At 43.4% G+C, this 21,271-nt stretch overlaps 1 pseudogene; it reads left to right on the top strand.

Annotated features, from left to right (window-relative positions):
- The first annotated feature begins 234 nt into the window (after positions 1 to 234).
- Positions 235 to 21,048, top strand: LOC139343449 (NACHT, LRR and PYD domains-containing protein 12-like; annotated as a pseudogene).
- Positions 21,049 to 21,271: the final 223 nt, after the last annotated feature.

Genomic DNA, 21,271 nt, shown 5'->3' with positions numbered 1-21,271 from the left:
GCCATTGTTGTCCTTTGTGTGACTTGGCAGGTTGATTCGGGTATAATTCAGATTATGATTTTATAGACACAATATGTCTATAAAAACAATACTGCACCCTTGATGTTTTGCATTTTAGATTCTTCATGTGAGGTGTGGGGCTTAAACTTTGAGAGACTGCTGAAACATAGCCAAGAACCATGGGGTGCTGAAGTACGACACTGATCTTGATCACAATCTATCTGATCTAGTCACCTGCATATCTCCGACTTGGTGGGTTCGTTCATCAAGGTAGATGTTCATTTGTTTATTTTCTGTATATTTCGTGTAATGTTTCTTGTAGTCTTTGTAGCAGAACCGGCCTTTAACTGACCCCTTCTTTCCCTCCTTTTCTGGTGATACTCAAAGGAAATGGAGGTGTAAACCCGCCAACCGATTGAATTATAGACCGCCTGGTTTACCTATAATGCAATCTGATTTCGAAGAGAGACAGGAAGTCTGGTTCAGTAAACTACTTTACTCACACACTGAAGAAAGAAAGCCAAAAGGTCAACGCCTATCTCTAAATCAGGATGTCCCACGCTATGCTAATTACTTCCCCAATAGCCCGAGGACTCCATACAACAAGACTGCCTGAAGAGACAAATAGCAGGCCTCAGAAGAATCCACAGACATCAGCAAATGCTGATGGTCGTAAACCGGACATCCCTTGAAGCAACTAGTGACTCACGTTTGTGTGTTTTCCTCAACACTCCAAGATAACCAGATCTTATGTCAAACTTAACTTTTCATGTTTTCAACCTACAGGACTCGGGGTACGCATAACATTGATGTTTTTCCCGTATCTCTGACCCAAAGTATGACTAAGTTGTGATTTTAACGGTTTTATAAAAGTTGTATGAACTGTCACCACAAACTATACTACCATCCAGAGTTTCCTAACCGTCAGATTGAATATGCTTGACTTTGTACATTTATCGATAAGTAACCGTTATCGTGATAATCAATTTTTGACAAATATAATCTGCCTCTCTTTATTCCTACCTTTATTTTTGTATTAGTTATTCATTGAGTTATTATACCTGTTGGGATAAAACTGTACCATGATTATCATTTAATGTTTTCACCCAACCATAGAAAGTGTCTAATGCATGCTGTAAACAATGTTGAAGTGCCATTGAAAATTGGTCATTGAAATTATATGTGATTGACCATAGTGAGAAGCAGATGAGCCCCTCGTATGATTCTTTGATTAGTTCAGCTCCATGAGGCGAGATTACACCGCGCGTCACAAAGAGTCTCCCGTGATTCGATGGCCTGCCTTTCGACACGCCCCGGAGCGACCTTTAAAAACTGCGTGTAGTGCGCGTTTCAGTAGAGTAAGAGTTATAGTAGATTTTATAGTAGAGTAGATTTGTAGTAGATTTTTAGTTTTGTTTTGTTCTTTTGTTCTGTTCCTTTGTTTTCTTTCACGTCTAGTTACTCTCAGCTGAATTCCTTCCTTTGCTTTTGTCTTAAGTTTTGCACAGTCGTTTTGCTCCTTAAGTTTTCGTCTTCGAGCTACTCCAAGCCATTCCGAGTAGCGTAAATAATCTTCAGAAGACGTATTCTTATAATTTGCCGTAAACTTCAAAGTTAACTTCCTCTTTAGCCAAACGTTTTGTTTTGTTTTCATTAGTGAAATTAGGCAAGTAATACTAATTTTGTAGCCTTCTTCGACCGGCCATCGAAGAGACTCTTAATTTGTACTATCAGTCTAAAATAATCCGTCACGGACTCAACCGAACCAAACCCTGCGGCCAGCTGTTGATCCTTGGTCCGGTTCACAACCATCCGGAGCAGTCCATCATCTGTAACCGACCGCCGAACCAGTTCCAGAGACGCCCCGTTCCGCACCAGTTTGTCATCTTGGAGGTCTGGGCCTTCCACTAGACCACCAAGTAGATCGAGCCGCGGACGAACATCTGGAACGTCTTCGAGCCAGTTCGGAGCAGAGCACAACGGGACGCCAGCAACCAAGTAGGCACGCTAAGTGGGTTTGAATAAGAGTTGGTCCGTGAGGTTAAGATTAGGTCAATTCGTCCAAATTCTCTCCATTAATCGTTCTTTCCCCTTAACTCCGCGTTCGCGTCCCCATTACTCCTTTTAGACTGCCTCTCACTATCGCCAATTTATTTACCCTTGTGTTGCCATAAGTTTCTTGTTTATTCTGTCATATCACCTCCCATCTTCTGTCTTATTGTTCATGGTACATTACCCATTATCCACAATTCTGCTTAATAAATGATATTTTGATTTAAGTCCTGGGTAGACGGTGTCCTTTTGAACTGAATATTTACGATCCCTGTATCCAGAATTTACACTTCAGGTTATCAGACTGGTTTACCGTTAGTTCATTCGTTAGTATTTATCAGCGTTATAGCAGTTAATTTCTGCAGTCCTTCTTAGCTGAGGAAGGTGGTGCCCCGACATTTTATCAACGAATGCAACATCAAATTAAGGTAGTACACACTACATTATATAATGGTGCCCCGTGTGAGGCGGATTCAAATTGTTTTATTCAGTAATTAAGGCTTCATCGCATCACATCTGTGCTGACTTTCCACTGAGGAGCTTATGTGCGCTGTTTGACTCAACTACGTTTGTGCGCTGTTTTGATAAACTGTGGCTTTGTGTGTGAGCATTTCAACCTGTGCAAACTATATATGTGTTCTTGTTTTTAAGTGTGAGTTAACTGGATCCTGATGATTTGTTATTTTGAGCTCTGATTGAATATTGAACTGTTTGAATTACGTTGTGCATGCCGCGTCGCCGTACGCTATTAATGTTGAAAGGCCTGTTGGCACGTTATAACTGCTGCGATGTTCCAGGGTTATGATTGTGTCCTGTATTAGGTCAGTTTGGCTGCGAGTTTCCAGCAAACTTGATCGGTACAGAACCCTCGCGTCTCTGTATCAGACTAGCTACCTGATAAGGGACAACTGCTTGACAGTGGGGGAGTAGAGCGGATATCCGCCGTGACAAAGAGCGCAGACTCTTGATTTGCTTTAATAAGTTGTGACCAACGCAGGTCCCTTGTGAGAATTAAAAGAAGCGATTGCTAGTTGTTTATGCGGTGAACCGCTGATAAAAGTTGTGACCCACGCCGGTCATTTGCGAACGTTTTAAAAGAAACGATTGTTGGTTTGGTGAATTCAGTGAACCACTGATACGAGAGTGGAATCTTATTGGTTGATCGTAGTAGCGATCTGATTACAGTCCAGTGAATCTGGCTGAGCCGAAGTGCTGATCTGAGTGTTCGAAGAGAACCTGTGCTGAAAAGAGAATTGAAGGAAAAGCCACCGTGCTTATTTTGTCTTGTTGAATTTTAACTTGTACGACGCCTGTCGGGCGGCCGTAGGTCCGTTATCCAGACAATCCGTCGGAGCGGATCTTCCTTCGGTGTTAACCCGTAGCTAAGAAGCTAAAGTTAACTTGAGAGTGTGTGGAAATTGGAGAATAGACGATTGAATTCAACGTCCTGTCTGAAGTCTCTGATAGTGAAACTGTGTGTTTGAGACTGCTGCTGCTTGTTGTATCTGCTGATGCGAAGCTTGTGATCGCTGGAGCTTGACTGACGCTGGTTAGCCAGAACAGCTAGCCCCTTTCAGGGGGGTGGAGCCAAACGCGCCCACCTCCTTCGCTTGCTGCTTTTAAGAGCAGTGACCCCTTGCCCACTCTGTAGCGCCACCCTTGGCAATGCCAGTGTATTGAACCCTCTATCTCCTTCTACAGTGCGTAAAATAACCACAGCGCCCCTGCTGGCGATGTGAGGTCAACCCTTTAGGAGAGACAGAAACATAATACCTCCCTCTGGTGGACACTTCCGTTAACTGGGTTTGACGTGTGTCTTCCAACTTGTGTGTGCAACCCGTGATAGCCTAAACTGTATTACCCAAAGCATTATTTTCTTCTTATTTAACCTACTCTAAAAATCCAGTTACTCATTTAATCCTTTACTCTCTTATTCCTGTCAGGTTAATTGGCATTTATAGTCTGACCATTTCATTAAACTCAAAATTTTGGAATTGTCATTCTAGCAGTGTGATTAACCAAGTCTGTACTTGTCAACCAGAACCGATTATCCTAGTTTCATTGCAGATTAACTCCCCATTTACATTTAAGTAATTGCTAGTACTCTAATTACTCCTAAATTCAAAACAAATAAAGCATCGTTCCATTTGTTTAATTGATTGGATCAAAGAATCAAATTAATTTTCTAAATTGGAATGGTAAACTGGATTGGCAATTTCTCAAATAAAGTCAGAAGTACAGCTGTATGCTTATAAGGAACACCCTAAATAAATATATTAACAATAAATAAACTTTTAAATCTACACGCTCGCGTATTTACCGACTTCAATAGTTTTGTATGTATGCTAACAAACATTTGAAATTTGGGTTAAGGCTTAAATAAAAACAAAAAAATAAATAAGATAAATAAGAACTTAAAGATTTAAAATCATTTTACACTTGCTTCTTGAATTTAACCATTTGTTAATCTACTTGCATGCTATTGTGTTCAAATTTTAATCTTGTTTTCGTGAAGACACACACAAGTTTAAACCCTTTTAACCGAGTTGCTCTGTAACCTAAATAAAGCTAGATTCAAACATGACAGACAAAGACCAGTCTGGACCCTCCATTGAGAGGGACCGCCCTGATAGGCTGGAGCTAGCATTAATGGATCTGACCGGAGATTTGCTGCCTGGTTATTTGGATCAGATGTATAACACTGATCCAAAGGATTTAGACACTATCATGTTACAGCTGACCACTCCTGTAGTAAATGATGAAGTTAAAAGCAAAGAAAAGCCTAAAGCGCTTGGAAGCATAGCAGTAGTGATGGCTGCTCAGCTTAGGCATTCATACAAACTGCTAAGACAAGCAGAAGAGAGGATAAAGGCCTACAAGCGTGAGGTCAAGTGCCTGCACGAAAAGAATGAAACCCAGAGACAGTCCCTGCTTGAGGCAGAGGGACAAATTCAGAGGTTGATCTCTAATGAAGAGTCACAAGAAAGGGAGACTAAACGTCTTGAGTCAGAATTAGCCCAAGTAAAAGAATGTTTGGGTGAAACGAGTAAAGAAAGAGACTTGAATAAAATACTTCTCCAAGGAGCTGAGAATAAGGTGGATCACTTGGAGCACCAGATTCAACTCCAAGCTGAGTCTGCCGAATCTGACCAAAGGCACCTCCAAGACATGCATGCACGTCTGGTGCAGGCTGAGGAGCAGGCTAGTGAATCCCACCATCAGCGACAACTGATGGAAGCAAAACTGGCAAACGCCAGAAGAGAGCTTCCCCTTGAACAAAAGGGAAGACGCCGAATATCTCTTGATGATTTCCTTCCAGAAGAGAAGGGAGATACTAAGGTCCTTGGAAACACCCGACAGGATGTTTCCTCCCCACGAGTTCCACTGGAACCAGTCTATGTTCCAAGGAGGCTCTCACCTAACCATGAAAGGGGGAGCCCCAGTCAGCGTCTTAATCCAGCCACCTCTAACTATACGGCGCAAGGGCCTACAGATAGAGACTTAGATAAGATCGCTCGCAACATAGCTCGGTTTGAACCAAATCTTGGTGGTTCCGATCAGACCAGCCAGTATCTCAAAGACATCGAGTTCTATCTTCGTAAGTTTCCCGGTGCTACTGTCGATGATAAAATCTATTTAATCAAGGTGACTTCTAACCGAGAGGTCAGCAGATTCATTGAGAGACAGCCTGATTATGTCCGAAATGATTATGACTTGCTCTGTGAAACATTGCTGGAAGAGTTCTCTGATCCTCTTTCCCAAACGGGCTTAACAGCTGCTCTCGCAGTCAAACAAGGGAGACAAGAGTCACCTCAACAGTATTACAACCACCTACGTCAGGCTTACTTCGGCTCCAGAAACGAGCCAGAGATGGAGGAAGATCTTAACTTCAAAACACTCTTTGTCCAAAACCTCCATCCCACCACTAGCCATCATCTTGGTGTCGCAGCTTGTCCGCGCACCTGCACTAGTCGCCACCTACGCGAACTAGCTGCAATGGGGTTTGCAAAGCAGAGACAAAGCACCCTTAAACACCCAGAACCCAGCACTATCTTGAGTCTGGGAATTGAAGCCCTGGAACTTGAAGGAACTTCTGTTGGTGAAACACAAAAATCCAACACGTTCTCTCCCCAAAATCGCCGATATGTGCGAGGTCACAAGGAACCTCCACCTCGACGATCGGAGTCTGAATATGGTTATTCTCAACCACCGCAATCCAGTTTCAGACCCAACCGTTCAGTGTTTGGGGCAAATCGCCACCAGTCCAGTTTCGGGCAAAACAAATTTCCACCCACCTGGCATGGAAATTACCAAGCCCATGGCTACCGGCAAAATGGCCGACGCGATTTTCGAAATCCTGAACAACAGGAAAACCGACCCCCAGGACACAACTCGTCCAGAGGGGAAAAGAAAGATGACAATACTGAAAGCAACCCTCACTTAGAGAGCCTTAGCAAGGAAGATCTTGAGGTCATCAAACGGTTGATTCAAAACGAACGAGTAAAAGAAAAAGCAAAAGCTGACTTGTTCACAATTTCCGTCCCTAACGCTAAACCTCCTCCTTCAGTGGATCAGACCCATCAAGCTGAGGTAGCTACAGAGCTGTACCTGAGTCCTGATGAACTTGAACCCACTCTCCCTACAAGGCAGATTGCAGGGTCAGACAAGGAAGAGACTACGCCCCCGAGCGCAGTTCTGGTGGTTCAACTCGATTCCACAGAAAGCTCTACCAACGAAAACCCTTCAGTCCTCGAAGGTGAATCACCCTGTCTCCAGTTCTTGTGTAATTTGACCCGAAAAGGGGCGGCACGAAAATTGTGTCTGTCAACTATACTTGAAGGTGAACTAAGGCAAGAAGCTCTCCTCGACACAGCGGCTGACATCACCGTAATGTCAGCAGCACTGTTCAACACACTGCAGGCTGCTGCCCGTCGATCAAACAGGGACTTGAAACTACAAGCCTGCTCCCTGAAAGTCCAACCATACGGTCCTACCAGTACCACTTTGACAAATCGGGCTTTGATACAACTAATAATCGGCCCAATGACCTGCGTTCACCCTGTGTACGTGTCTCCGCTGGACACCATTCCGCTCCTTGTCGGTAATGACCTCCTTGATCGTTTCAAACCTCTAATTGATCTTAAACACTTGAAGCTCTGGGCACAGGTCCGCGAACCTCTGCCCCTTTCTCTTCTCCAGCAAGACACGGCTCAATGCTATGCCCTTGACGCTGAACCTGAGAGTCAGAACATTCTCCCAGAACCGCCAGAGGCCACTGGGGATGATGAGACATCAGGCGTGACTCCAGATGTCACCCCAACATCACCTTGGCCACAACAAGAACTGTTGACCGAACAAAACACTTCTCTGTGTAAGTTCGATGACACTGCCACTGACAGTAAACACTGTCCAAAAGTGATCAACAACACTGATATAAGTGGTGTTCATGCTGATGACACGGTCTTGGCCCTCTGTGCTGACAAGTCAGCTATCAGCTGGCAATTCTCTGAGACAGTAGTACAAGACCACTCCAGCAGCCAGCTTGTGAAAACCACCTCCTGCCTTCCTATAGATCCTCTGCCTCAACCAATTTTGGCAGCCGATGGTATCTACTCAGGGAAGGTGGAACGGCGTCATAGAAAGCTGACTCATGCCTTTGTGGTTACCCCAAATCTGCCACATGATATCGGCAGTGATGTACTGGTCAGATTAAACACTCAGGTAGATACAGTTCACAACGTCCTTCGGTCACTGCCAGGGGTTGAGGAAGAAACTCCCCCTGACACTGAAAACCTTAAACCAAACCTTTTTCCCCACCCACCCGCCCCTAATGTCCACATCGTTACTCCACCTCTCTCTGCTGCTCTCGCTCGACCACGTCCCAGTGCTCGGGACACACCTGCTTTCTCTGACGACCTCGGATCCATCCAGACGCCATATCCTGTGCTTCATGGCCTTCTTTCTCGGGCCCTTCTGTTCTTCTTCGCCGTCCTGGGCTTTCTCGTTTATGTCTCTGATGCACTCGCTTCTGTTGCCCTCGCGGTGTACCAGAGCCACAGGGGGGTGATGCTAAGGCACGCCCATGACTCTCCACGCGCTAAACACAAAGTCTGGGATTGGCAACTGACTTTGATTCTGATGGCTATTAGAGCAATGCCACATACCACCATAGGCTTCCCTCCTTTTGAGATGACGACAGGTCAACAAATGACCTTGCCAATGCACTTGCTTTATCAACCAGGTGAAGCTAACATTGCAACAGCCTACACTACGCATCAGTACATGGCTGATAGGAATGAACACTTGGAAACTACATTTTCCTCCGCTCCAGAAAACCTGAGTGAAAGTATTGAAAGATGCAAAACCTGCTATGACCAAAAAGTATCACATGTAGAGCTCCAAGTGGGGGACAAAGTGTGGTACTACATCTTTGCTCCAGCTACTGGAGCCACCAATCAAGGTCTCGGGAGGCTAACCCATAAGCTCCTTCCCCACTGGGCAGGTCCTTATCTGATCACTGACAAACTCTCTCCAGTGGTGTACCAAATCCAGGTGAAGAAAGGCCAGAGAGAGCCTACCTTCAAGTGGGTACACCGCAACCAAATAAAACCTCACAAAACCCCCATGAAAACGAACGGGGACGCCATAGTCTCAGTTAAGAGTTAAATTACATTATATAACGTTAACTACTGGTAAGAAGGATTAAAAATTTTAAGGTACCAGTAGTATAGAAGAAATCTGAATTAGACATCCCGGTCTGAACACCTCCAAAAATTTGAAATATCGGTGATACTTGCTCCGTTCTTGTAATCCAACCATTTGACTAGGAATCAAGTGGGGGACAGTTTATGCCATAACGATTTCAGTGATCCTAATTAAAAGGTACAACAGTAGATACAATCCACACGTTGCAGCAGTTACAAAAAGTTCACTATCACTCAGTCACAATTAAGTGGACACAATAAGAGACACAAACAATTTATTGGTGGTTTGTTAACAGCAGTTGGTTGCCTTCGACACTCTTTTCAGCATCAGACTCTCGTCAGATAACGCAGTTGGTTGAATATGGTCAATTGATCTGTAGATGTACCTCAATCTGTAAAAAGCTATATATTTTTGTTCTTCTTTTCTTCCTTTTCTGTAGTGCAGGTTGACGACGCTCACGCACAATTAGTTGACGTATTAATGTTGGGTGTGTTGTGTGACATTGGATCCTCAGTGAACAGTTTAGCTGTAAGTAGGATTCCCCCATATCTCTAGGTCACCTGTAAACTTTTAGAATCGCGTTTTTCTTCAAGTGTATCCTAAGCTCATAATGTAAAGGAGACAACATAGCCCCTGCAATCCTCGAGCTTGCATACTAACCTTAGTCTCCCCTTTATTGCATGTTTCCCTTTTATTTTGTTATTCTTCCAAGTCGCTATAACGAGTAATTGGCTCTTAGGATACCTCAAACGGACCCAAACTCTGTTCAAATGCTGCTGTGTGCCACCTGTTCTGCTTGATCTTTCAGCGATCCGAAGTTCCCTGGACAGCGACCATCGAATCGAGTGGGGGATATGTAGCAGAACCGGCCTTTAACTGACCCCTTCTTTCCCTCCTTTTCTGGTGATACTCAAAGGAAATGGAGGTGTAAACCCGCCAACCGATTGAATTATAGACCGCCTGGTTTACCTATAATGCAATCTGATTTCGAAGAGAGACAGGAAGTCTGGTTCAGTAAACTACTTTACTCACACACTGAAGAAAGAAAGCCAAAAGGTCAACGCCTATCTCTAAATCAGGATGTCCCACGCTATGCTAATTACTTCCCCAATAGCCCGAGGACTCCATACAACAAGACTGCCTGAAGAGACAAATAGCAGGCCTCAGAAGAATCCACAGACATCAGCAAATGCTGATGGTCGTAAACCGGACATCCCTTGAAGCAACTAGTGACTCACGTTTGTGTGTTTTCCTCAACACTCCAAGATAACCAGATCTTATGTCAAACTTAACTTTTCATGTTTTCAACCTACAGGACTCGGGGTACGCATAACATTGATGTTTTTCCCGTATCTCTGACCCAAAGTATGACTAAGTTGTGATTTTAACGGTTTTATAAAAGTTGTATGAACTGTCACCACAAACTATACTACCATCCAGAGTTTCCTAACCGTCAGATTGAATATGCTTGACTTTGTACATTTATCGATAAGTAACCGTTATCGTGATAATCAATTTTTGACAAATATAATCTGCCTCTCTTTATTCCTACCTTTATTTTTGTATTAGTTATTCATTGAGTTATTATACCTGTTGGGATAAAACTGTACCATGATTATCATTTAATGTTTTCACCCAACCATAGAAAGTGTCTAATGCATGCTGTAAACAATGTTGAAGTGCCATTGAAAATTGGTCATTGAAATTATATGTGATTGACCATAGTGAGAAGCAGATGAGCCCCTCGTATGATTCTTTGATTAGTTCAGCTCCATGAGGCGAGATTACACCGCGCGTCACAAAGAGTCTCCCGTGATTCGATGGCCTGCCTTTCGACACGCCCCGGAGCGACCTTTAAAAACTGCGTGTAGTGCGCGTTTCAGTAGAGTAAGAGTTATAGTAGATTTTATAGTAGAGTAGATTTGTAGTAGATTTTTAGTTTTGTTTTGTTCTTTTGTTCTGTTCCTTTGTTTTCTTTCACGTCTAGTTACTCTCAGCTGAATTCCTTCCTTTGCTTTTGTCTTAAGTTTTGCACAGTCGTTTTGCTCCTTAAGTTTTCGTCTTCGAGCTACTCCAAGCCATTCCGAGTAGCGTAAATAATCTTCAGAAGACGTATTCTTATAATTTGCCGTAAACTTCAAAGTTAACTTCCTCTTTAGCCAAACGTTTTGTTTTGTTTTCATTAGTGAAATTAGGCAAGTAATACTAATTTTGTAGCCTTCTTCGACCGGCCATCGAAGAGACTCTTAATTTGTACTATCAGTCTAAAATAATCCGTCACGGACTCAACCGAACCAAACCCTGCGGCCAGCTGTTGATCCTTGGTCCGGTTCACAACCATCCGGAGCAGTCCATCATCTGTAACCGACCGCCGAACCAGTTCCAGAGACGCCCCGTTCCGCACCAGTTTGTCATCTTGGAGGTCTGGGCCTTCCACTAGACCACCAAGTAGATCGAGCCGCGGACGAACATCTGGAACGTCTTCGAGCCAGTTCGGAGCAGAGCACAACGGGACGCCAGCAACCAAGTAGGCACGCTAAGTGGGTTTGAATAAGAGTTGGTCCGTGAGGTTAAGATTAGGTCAATTCGTCCAAATTCTCTCCATTAATCGTTCTTTCCCCTTAACTCCGCGTTCGCGTCCCCATTACTCCTTTTAGACTGCCTCTCACTATCGCCAATTTATTTACCCTTGTGTTGCCATAAGTTTCTTGTTTATTCTGTCATATCACCTCCCATCTTCTGTCTTATTGTTCATGGTACATTACCCATTATCCACAATTCTGCTTAATAAATGATATTTTGATTTAAGTCCTGGGTAGACGGTGTCCTTTTGAACTGAATATTTACGATCCCTGTATCCAGAATTTACACTTCAGGTTATCAGACTGGTTTACCGTTAGTTCATTCGTTAGTATTTATCAGCGTTATAGCAGTTAATTTCTGCAGTCCTTCTTAGCTGAGGAAGGTGGTGCCCCGACATTTTATCAACGAATGCAACATCAAATTAAGGTAGTACACACTACATCTTGTAGGTTGGTCTTTGGGCCAAAATTTCAGTCCAGATTTGAATATATTGGCTAGTAGTGAAAAGAGCTTACTGACTTTGCTGATCCCCTGACTTTCCATGTAACACCACCATGAGGCTGGCCTTTTTGGTTCACAGAGAAAGCTCAAAAACTACTTGAAGTCATGGTTTTTGGTGAGCACATACCTAAATGGTGCCTGTTAGATGAATAGCGATCCCCTGGCTTGCTATCTAGAGCCATCAACAATTCAATATGTCCAATACTTTGGATTATGACCAAATAAATACCTGCTAAACTGACGATCCCATCAGCTTCACCTGTACTTTGTTTTCAGTGAGAAGTGACAAATATTATGCTAACATGCTGAACTGAGAAGGTAAACATTAACTCCTAAAAACTAGCTCATAACATGCTGTGCTTAAGAACAGCCTCACAGAGCCTGTTCACTTGCATAGTTTAAGTGCTGGCAATTACTGAGTGATGAGCACACCTGAGAGACAGCAGCCTGAATGAGCAAATTTTTTATTCTTTTTAATATGGTCTGGTTCTCAGGAACATTTTCAAATCCACTATGAAATGATTTTGACTCAATTTGGAATGTATAACGTGACAGCGTGTTTATTTTCCAGTATTAATTGATTCCTTTTTGCGTTCGTTTACACTGTAAGCCACTACTGCTAAAGGTTAATTAATTACATAGGTGCACAATTTTTTACAGGGAAGAGAATTAAGCAAATAGCTAAAGCATATTCAAATGAATATAATACAAAACACTGGATGACACAGATAATGTTAATGTTCAATGTTAATATAAAATGAAAAAAGTAATATGGTGAGCACACCTGTTTTCAGCAGAGTTATCCCAAGCTCACAAAATCTGTTATATGAAACGAAACTCTGGAAAATCCATCCATCCATCCATCCATTATCTATACCGCCTATCCCTTTCGGGGTTGCGGGGGGCTGGAGCCTATCCCAGCTACAATGGGCGAGAGGCGGGGTACACCCTGAACCGGTCGCCAGCCGATTGCAGGGCCACATGCAAGGACAAACAACCATTCACACTCACACTCACACCTACGGACAATTTTAGAGTCATCAATTAACCTAATGAGCATGTTTTTGGTCTGTGGGAGGAAGCCGGAGTACCCAGAGAGAACCCACGCATGCACGGGAAGAACATGCAAACTTCACACAGAAAGGCCCCGCCTGACCCGGGGATCAAACCGGCAACCTTCTTGCTGTGAGGCACGCGCACTACCTGCTGCACCACCGTGCAGCCCCTCTGGAAAATCGACTACTTTAAATGAAGTGACTGATTATCAAACTGTCCTCTCATGTGAGCAGTGATGGCGTCACATGTGGAGCTCCTCTTTGGAGTTCTGCAGGACTTGGGAAATGAGGGGCTGAAGCATTTCCAGTGGTTCCTCAAGCAGGCCGGCATAGAAGGCTTCCCAGCAATACCAAAGTACCAACTGGAAGAGGCTGACAGGCAGGACACGGTGGATCACATGGTGCAGACTTACAGCCTCCCTGGAGCTCTGCAGATCACAGTAGAAGTTCTGAAGAGGATCTGCAGGAATGATTTAGTGGAGCGTCTAACTGAAATTTGTTCTGAACCCAACAGTAAGTTCTAGAAAGAGTTAAAAAATCTAGTTTCACATTAGACCTCTGCTAATTTGAACTTAACTATACAGAATCTTTTACTCCTCTGATTTACATAGACCACGAGCAAGCACAAAGCCAAAACAACAGAATTACTTTGGCTGGATTTTGTTATGGGCAAAGAAAAAGGCCTCTCTACACATCTTCTCTCTCTCTCTCTCTCTCTCTCTCTCTCTCTCTCTCTCTCTCTCTCTCTCTCTCTCTCTCTCATTATATCCCTATCTGTCTCTCTCAGAGGATGCCACTGGAGAGACTTCTGGGGCCGCAGGAGGCACTTGCATTCAACGGGCAGTTTTTCAGAAGAATGACATTTATTTCAAACAGAAATTCTTTTCTACCTATATAAAAATAATCTATATGATGATGATTTATTATTTTAAGCATACATTTAATTACATGCTCAGAACCTGTGGCCTTTAATCTGTTGGCTGCGCTCACAAAGCTTGGAAGGTTTCAAAGATAATCATAATTGAATAAGGTTTGATGATGAGATCACAGTACGTGAGTCGCAGCAGCCTGTGGTGAACAGATTGGTAGGATCCACAGGAGCCGTAGTGGTGGTGTTGTGCCCTGCTACCACTGATTCAAAGTGCAGAACATTATGGTGGCAGCAACTTGCTGTCTGAAACCACCTTAAACATATTTTGTAGGGCCCAGGAGATGTGCTGTTACATTGAAGAATGTGTCTTTATTCCATACAGATTTGTTGGTGCAAAGACCAAAGCCTCCACAAACCATCACATCATACCAACGCATACTCCAGTCAAACCTCCAGAACAAGTTTATGTGTATAACAGAAGGGTCGTCTGTGCAAAAGGATAAGAAACTTCTGGATGATTTACACAGAGCTCTACATCATAGATGGGTATGATGTAGATGTCAACAGGCAGCATAAGACCAGGCACATTGAGATGACATCAAGAAAACCAGAAGGAACTGAGAGATCAATTAAGCACAATGACATTTTCAAACACCCTTCTGGAAAAAACACACCCGTAAGAACAGTCCTGACCAATGGGATTGCAGGAATTGGCAAAACATTCCTTGTTTACAAGTTCATCCTGGACTGGGCTGAAGGGAGAGCCAATCAAGATGTGCATCTCACATTTCCTTTCACCTTCCGCCAGCTGAATTTACTGAAGGGGAGAAGATTTCGTTTTGCTGAGCTCATTCACAAATGTATCAGGGAAACCAAAGACATCAGGGAGGAGGATCTCAACAACATATTCAAAAAACTACAGGCTTCAGGAAATACCAACTATGACAAAAGTACATTCAAACTTCTTTTTGTGCTTGATGGGCTGGATGAAAGCCGCCTTCAGCTTGACTTCAGTGACAAGGAAGAATGCTCCCTTGATGAGCCACTGCTGGTGAATGAACTGCTGGCATACCTCATCAAGGGGAAACTGCTCCCCTCTGCTCGCCTCTGGATAACCACACGACCGGCAGCGGCCAGTCAGATATCTCTTGATGTAGCTGACATCATGACAGAGGTGAGGGGGTTCACTGATGCACAGAAGGAGTACTTCAGGAAGAGATTCAGAGTTGAAGAGATGGCCGACAGAATCATCTCCCATGTAAAGACGTCACGAAGCCTTCACATCATGTGCCACATTCCAGTTTTCTGCTGGATCACAGCCACAGTTCTGAAGCAAATGTTAGGAGAAGACGAGAGAAAAGATATTCCTCAAACTCTAACTGAGATGTATACCAAATTCCTTGTGTTTCAGATCAAGCAGACAACACTAAAGTATGACACAGATAAGCACATCGAGATCATCCAGTCACTTGCAAAGCTTGCTTTTCACCAGCTGAAGGAAGGTAATCTGATCTTCTATGAGACAGACTTGAGGAGCAGTGGCATTCATGTCAGTGAAGCATCAGTGTACTCAGGGGTGTTCACACAGATCTTTAAAGAAGAAGATGGGCTGAATGAAGACAAGATGTTTTGCTTTGTGCATCTGAGCATTCATGAGTTTTTGGCAGCCGTTTTTGTTGTTCTGTCTCTCTTCAATGACAGAAAGCATGTGATGGCTGAGCCTCAAACACCTCTTCAACGTCTACAGGTGTTTTTCAGGAAAACATCTGCAAATGAGGTCTATATGAAAGCTGTGGACAAGGCCTTAGAGAGTCCAAATGGACACCTGGACATGTTCCTCCGCTTCCTCCTGGGTCTTTCATTGAAGTCAAATCGGAGTCTCTTAAAAGGCTTGCTGAAGCAAAGAGGATGCAGCACAGAGACCAACCAGAAACTAGTGAAGTACATCAAATGTGAAAATGAGGGACTGTTCCCTAGTGGAGGACATCCAGCACTACCTGAGAACAGATAGCCTCTCCACAGCCAGTCTTTCTCCTGCTCAGTGGTCAGCCCTGGTCTATGTGTTACTGTCATCCGAAAAAGAACTGGATGTGTTTGACCTTAAAAAATTCTCCAAGTCAGAGGAAGTTCTGATGAGAATGCTGCCATTGGTCAAACCCTCAACAACTGCACTGTAAGAACTTGTTTAATGTTATTTAAATATTTGCATATAAGATATTTGTATCACTTTATGTATAGAAATTATTTTGAGGAATGTGGGGAAGGAATAGATTTTAGAAACAACTAATAAAATAGTACCTGACACATAAAGCACAAGGATCTTGCAACCTAATGTACACTGCAACCATGCTAAATATCAATGCTGTGGCTGAGATGGCTGGCTGAATTTTACATTTTGTGCACATGTTTTAATTAAGGGGCTGCACGGTGGTGCAGCAGGTAGTGCGCGTGCCTCACAGCAAGAAGGTTGCCGGCTCGATTCCCGGGTCGGGCCTTTCTGTGTGAAGTTTGCATGTTCTTCCCGTGCATGCGTGGGTTCTCTCCGGGCACTCTGGCTTCCTCCCACAGACCAAAAACATGCTCATTAGGTTGATTGGTGACTCTAAATTGCCCCTAGGTGTGAGTGTGAATGGTTGTGTGCTTGTGCAATCGGCTGGCGACCGGTCCAGGGTGTACCCCGCCTCCCGCCCGTTGACAGCTGAGATAGGCTCCGGCCCCCCCGCGACCCCGAAAGGGATAAGCGGCATAGAAATGGGTGGATTGATGTTTTAATTAAGCTGTCTTCTATGTGAAATAATATCTTCCATTAACTGTTGTGTCTAATTCTAAAACAGACAGGATGAGTGTGAGCTTTCACACCTGTCTTGTGAAGCTCTGGCTTCAGTTCTCAGCTCCAAGTCTTCCAGTCTGAGACAGCTGGACGTGAGTCACAACAACCTGAATAGATCAGGAGTTTTGCTGCTCTCTGTTGGACACGCGAGTTCACACTGCAGACTGGAGAATCTGAGGTCAGTATTATTAAACCTATTCAAACGATGTACAAGATTTCATCTGCTTATATTGCTACATTTACTACAGTATTTTATCAACTCCCCTGAACTGCTTTACATGACTGTATTCCATTATTTGCTCTTGCTAATGCCTTCGTTACTGTGATTTGTATCTTTTTCCTTGGTTTTGATAATACCATTGAGGCACTAAAGTCAGACATTTTGACATCCAACACACAGTGACTTTTAATTAAAATCTTATGTTTAGTTAGGTGCATAATTTACATTTGGACAATGAAGTCACTACTGCAAATACTGCATATATATTTTGTAAGAGGCCAGATTCAATGAAGACTAAAAAAAACTTTGTAATCAATTTATCTACCTAAGTACAAATTATATATGATATATTGCCACATGCAGGTTGTCAAGATGTGAGGTCACAGAGACAGGCTGTGCTTGTTTGGCCACAGCCCTGAGCTCCAACCCCTCCCATCTGCAAGAGCTGGACTGGCGCTACCCAAGAAAAAAAATAGCAACTGGGAATAAGAGACCACTGCCACCCAGACAATTGTATACATTGCAGAGTATATTATTTATAACAGACTTATTGACTCACTTACATTTTAACATCAGCATGTTAGGTATATTTTACTCTAATGGACCCCCCCCCCCCCCCCCCCCCCCCCATTTTTCTTAGACCAGGATACTCTAAGCTGGTGGCATGCAATCACAATGTGGGACAATATTGCAGTCTGAGGGAACTTGACCTGAGTAACAATCCCCTGCAGAATTCAGGGCTGAATGTGCTTTCTGCTGGACTGGATAGTCCACTCTCTAGACTGGAATCTCTCAGGTCTGTTGACTTCTATGTTTGTTACTATTGTATTTGTCAAGGTGTATAAGAACATTGCTAAAATGTCACAATCCAACCTTATTACTATAAAAAAAGAATTGTCCTCAATCTTCCTCAGGCTCAGTTCCTGTAACCTGTCAGAGAGAGGCTGCGAATATCTAGCTTCTATGCTCAGCTCTAAGTTTTCCAACCTGAAAAATCTGGACCTGAGTGACAATGACCTGGAGGATTCAGGGGTGACAGTGCTGTCCACTGGACTGAAGAGACCATACTGTAAACTGGAAACACTTAGGTCAGTATTCTTGAATCTTTGCTTTGATGTAGAGATCATGACATTGTAATTCCAGCATGCCAGAGTGGAAGTGGTAAAGTCAGATGATTTAGCATGGACTCTCAACAGGTTGTCTGGCTGCTTGGTCACAGAGGAAGGCTGTGCCTCTTTGTCTTCAGCTCTGAGCTCTAACCCCTCTCACCTGAGAGAGCTGGACCTGAGCTACAATCATCCAGGACAGTCAGGAGTGAAGCTGCTCTCTGCTAGACTGGAGGATCCGCACTGGAGGCTGGAATCTCTCAGGTTGGCATAATGAGCTGCTCAGTGGCTATTTCTAAGCTTCATCAGCTTTTGGTCAAGTTGGGATAACACTGCACTGTTTTGGACAGTCTCTCAAGTGCACTGATGGTGTCACACTGGGTTTTTCACACAAGGTTACAACTTGAGAATTACATACAGATGCATTCTGAACCATCTTTTCCCTGGCTTTGAACCCATAGCAATGGAAGAAAGCTTATCATTAGAGGAGTATTGGTTCAAGTTGCTACTGAATAGTCCAGTGTTATGTATTGTAGTGTTAGTTCAATGAGCACACAATGAGCTCGGGAACAGCCACTGTAGGCTACAGAGCATACTGAAGTTTCCCTGTACTTGCTTGAGCAGTTCACAAGCTTTTCCCTTTTTCAACCATCCCAGCCCTACAATATATAAGGTTGGCATTCAATGGTAACACATTAGCAGTGTTAAAAGTTATGGTGAGGAAAAGAGCACAGTATCCTCCTGGAAATATACAGTGATTCTAGCAAGTTTGCAGAAGTACTGATCCCTTTCACACTAAGAAGCCACAGCATCACAGATCTGCACAGTGCTATCGAAAGTTTTTTGTATTGTTACTCTCTGATGAATTTTCCCACTAAAATGTAGTTATACTGATACCTGTTGATTTTTTTTTTTCATTTTGAAAAAACAAAGTTTATTTCCTCAAATCACTGCCAAATAAGTTCACTTGAGAGAGTCAGGAAGTGGCAGCTTTGTGTGACAGATGAATGTATCAGTCTGTTCTGAGTTAGATCTGAGGCACAGTGAGACTGATCCCTGGGCACATGACAGTAGACTGGCTTTTAATGTGCAGGTTCCACTGCACCTGAACAACTGGATTGACTAGAATGAGATATACCCAGGCATGCCAGAAGACTTGGCTCAAATGCACCAGAGTAACCCTGAGGTTTCTTGCATGCCACCATCAACTAAGACAGCCAACAAAACACCATTTGGAGGAAGTGCTGTTTCAGAATTGGCACTGGTTGAATTGGCAGCCCCCCACTCCTCCACTCATGCTACGAAACAAGTAGAGGTTAAACATTTTTAAACTGATGGATGCATTTTACAATTTCCTATGTCTGTGTAGATAGTAGAGTGCAATTTTTGCTGTGCTGTGGTGTCAAAAGAATTCAATCACACAAAAATACTTTGCACTGACAAATCAATGTACCTGTACCAATAAAACCTAAGTTGTACTTTTTGCATTATTTGGGTTCTACAAGGGTTAATATAATGTTTAGAGAGTTGCATGTGGTTCTACTGTCTGTCTGTGTCAGTTTTTGTGTATATCTGGTCTGAAAGTTTCCTCATGCAGGCAAGCAGAACTGATCATGATATCCCCTTTCTGCTTCAGTGTTGATCATTGTGGAGAGTTCAGGATCTTGTCTGGGCCAAGGAAATGTAAGTACCTCTCTCCCCATACCCATTCTACTCTTCTCTCTCTACCCTTCCCAGATACAGGTGAACAAAAATCAACGTCTGTAAAGAAGCAGTCATGCACACCTGTGCCAGTGGCTCAGACAATGCTAACATACTGCTGTCAATGCTAATAAGTTAATGTTACATAGGTATCAGCATGTTATCATCACCACTGAGACCATATAAGGCAAGCTGGCAGTAGCATTCAGCTTAAAGAGTCACTGTACCTGAGCACAGCTTTACAGAGCTGCTAACGTGGCTGTAAATGTCTTTTCTTGTTAAAAATGGAAACTGCCACCCCTACCCGCACTGTCCCTGATTTCCATGCAACTTTCCAGAGGCAAGTTGGTTTTGACAACCTGAAAAAGAGCCTTCAGCATCTTATGGTGAATTTTATCTGTCCCTGACCCCATGTCACAGAGGTTTAAACTATATTTTCATGAACTCCAGCAGAGAGGCAGACAAGAATTCCCATTAGTCATCCAACTCTGCCTCCTTCACAGAAATAAAATGTTCAAGATCAAAAAGAAAATGTGATTCCTGAAAAACTCCCCTGCAACTGAAATAACTTGCACTTAAATTTCTACTGTGTCTCTTTCCCTGCTGGAAGACGCCTGTGAACTCATGCTTGACCCAAAAACAGCAAACAGGAACTTCATCCTATCTGAAGGTGACAGACAAGTGACAGTAGCAAGAAAGGAGCAGCCATATCCTGATCACCCAGAGAGGTTTGAATACAGTTGCCAGGTTCTGTGTACAAATGGTCTGACTGGACGCTGTTTCTGGGAGGTGGAGTGGGAAGGCCCAGCTCATGTAGGAGTTGCCTACAAAGGAATCGGCTGGAAAGGATGGAAGAATGACTCTCTGCTCGGGCGGAATGACAAGTCCTGGTGCTTAGACTGCAACGAGAGCACTGCTTGGCACAACGGAAAGAGTACAGTTACAACCAAGGTATTCCACCACGGTAACAAAAGACTAGCTGTGTATCTGGACTGGCCTGCCGGCTCTCTGTCCTTCTACAGGGTCTTCCCTGACACACTATTCCACCTCCACACCTTCCACTGCACATTCACTGAACCTCTCTATCCTGCATTGAGAGTTTTTGGCACTTCTTCATTTGCATTATTGTGCTCGCCTTCGTGGCTGTCCTGATTCTATCTTATGGTGCAAACTATATAGGGGGAATTGGAGTAAAAAAGTGGCATTAGATGGAAAAACCCAATTAAATACACGAAAATCAAATTTGTACTTAAGTACAATACTTGAATGAATGTACTTAGTTACATCCCACCACTGGATATATCTTTCATAGCCGTGTCCTGGGGTTCAGTTCTAGGACCAGTCTTTTTTCCTTCTATATGCTTGCCTTTGGTTGCATTTCACTGCCACATGGATGAAATGTATAAATATTTCTCTTTGATGCCTACCAACCCCTCTGATTCATCCTGTTTGGGTAAATGTCAGCAGATATTAGAGACTGGATTTCTGCAAATTTCCTTTGAGAGACCACAGTGAGACCACCGGTGTCATTATCATTGACATATCATATTATTGACTGATTCAAATTTGTCCTCTGTGGAGGACATTTGTAAACCTGAATATCTCCTACCCACTGCGTACTACTGAATGAACTCCCTTTGATATCTA

This window comes from Chaetodon trifascialis, chromosome 15, assembly GCF_039877785.1.
Source record: "Chaetodon trifascialis isolate fChaTrf1 chromosome 15, fChaTrf1.hap1, whole genome shotgun sequence".
Lineage (NCBI taxonomy): Eukaryota > Metazoa > Chordata > Actinopteri > Chaetodontiformes > Chaetodontidae > Chaetodon > Chaetodon trifascialis.
This window is presented reverse-complemented; position numbering and strand designations above follow the sequence as displayed.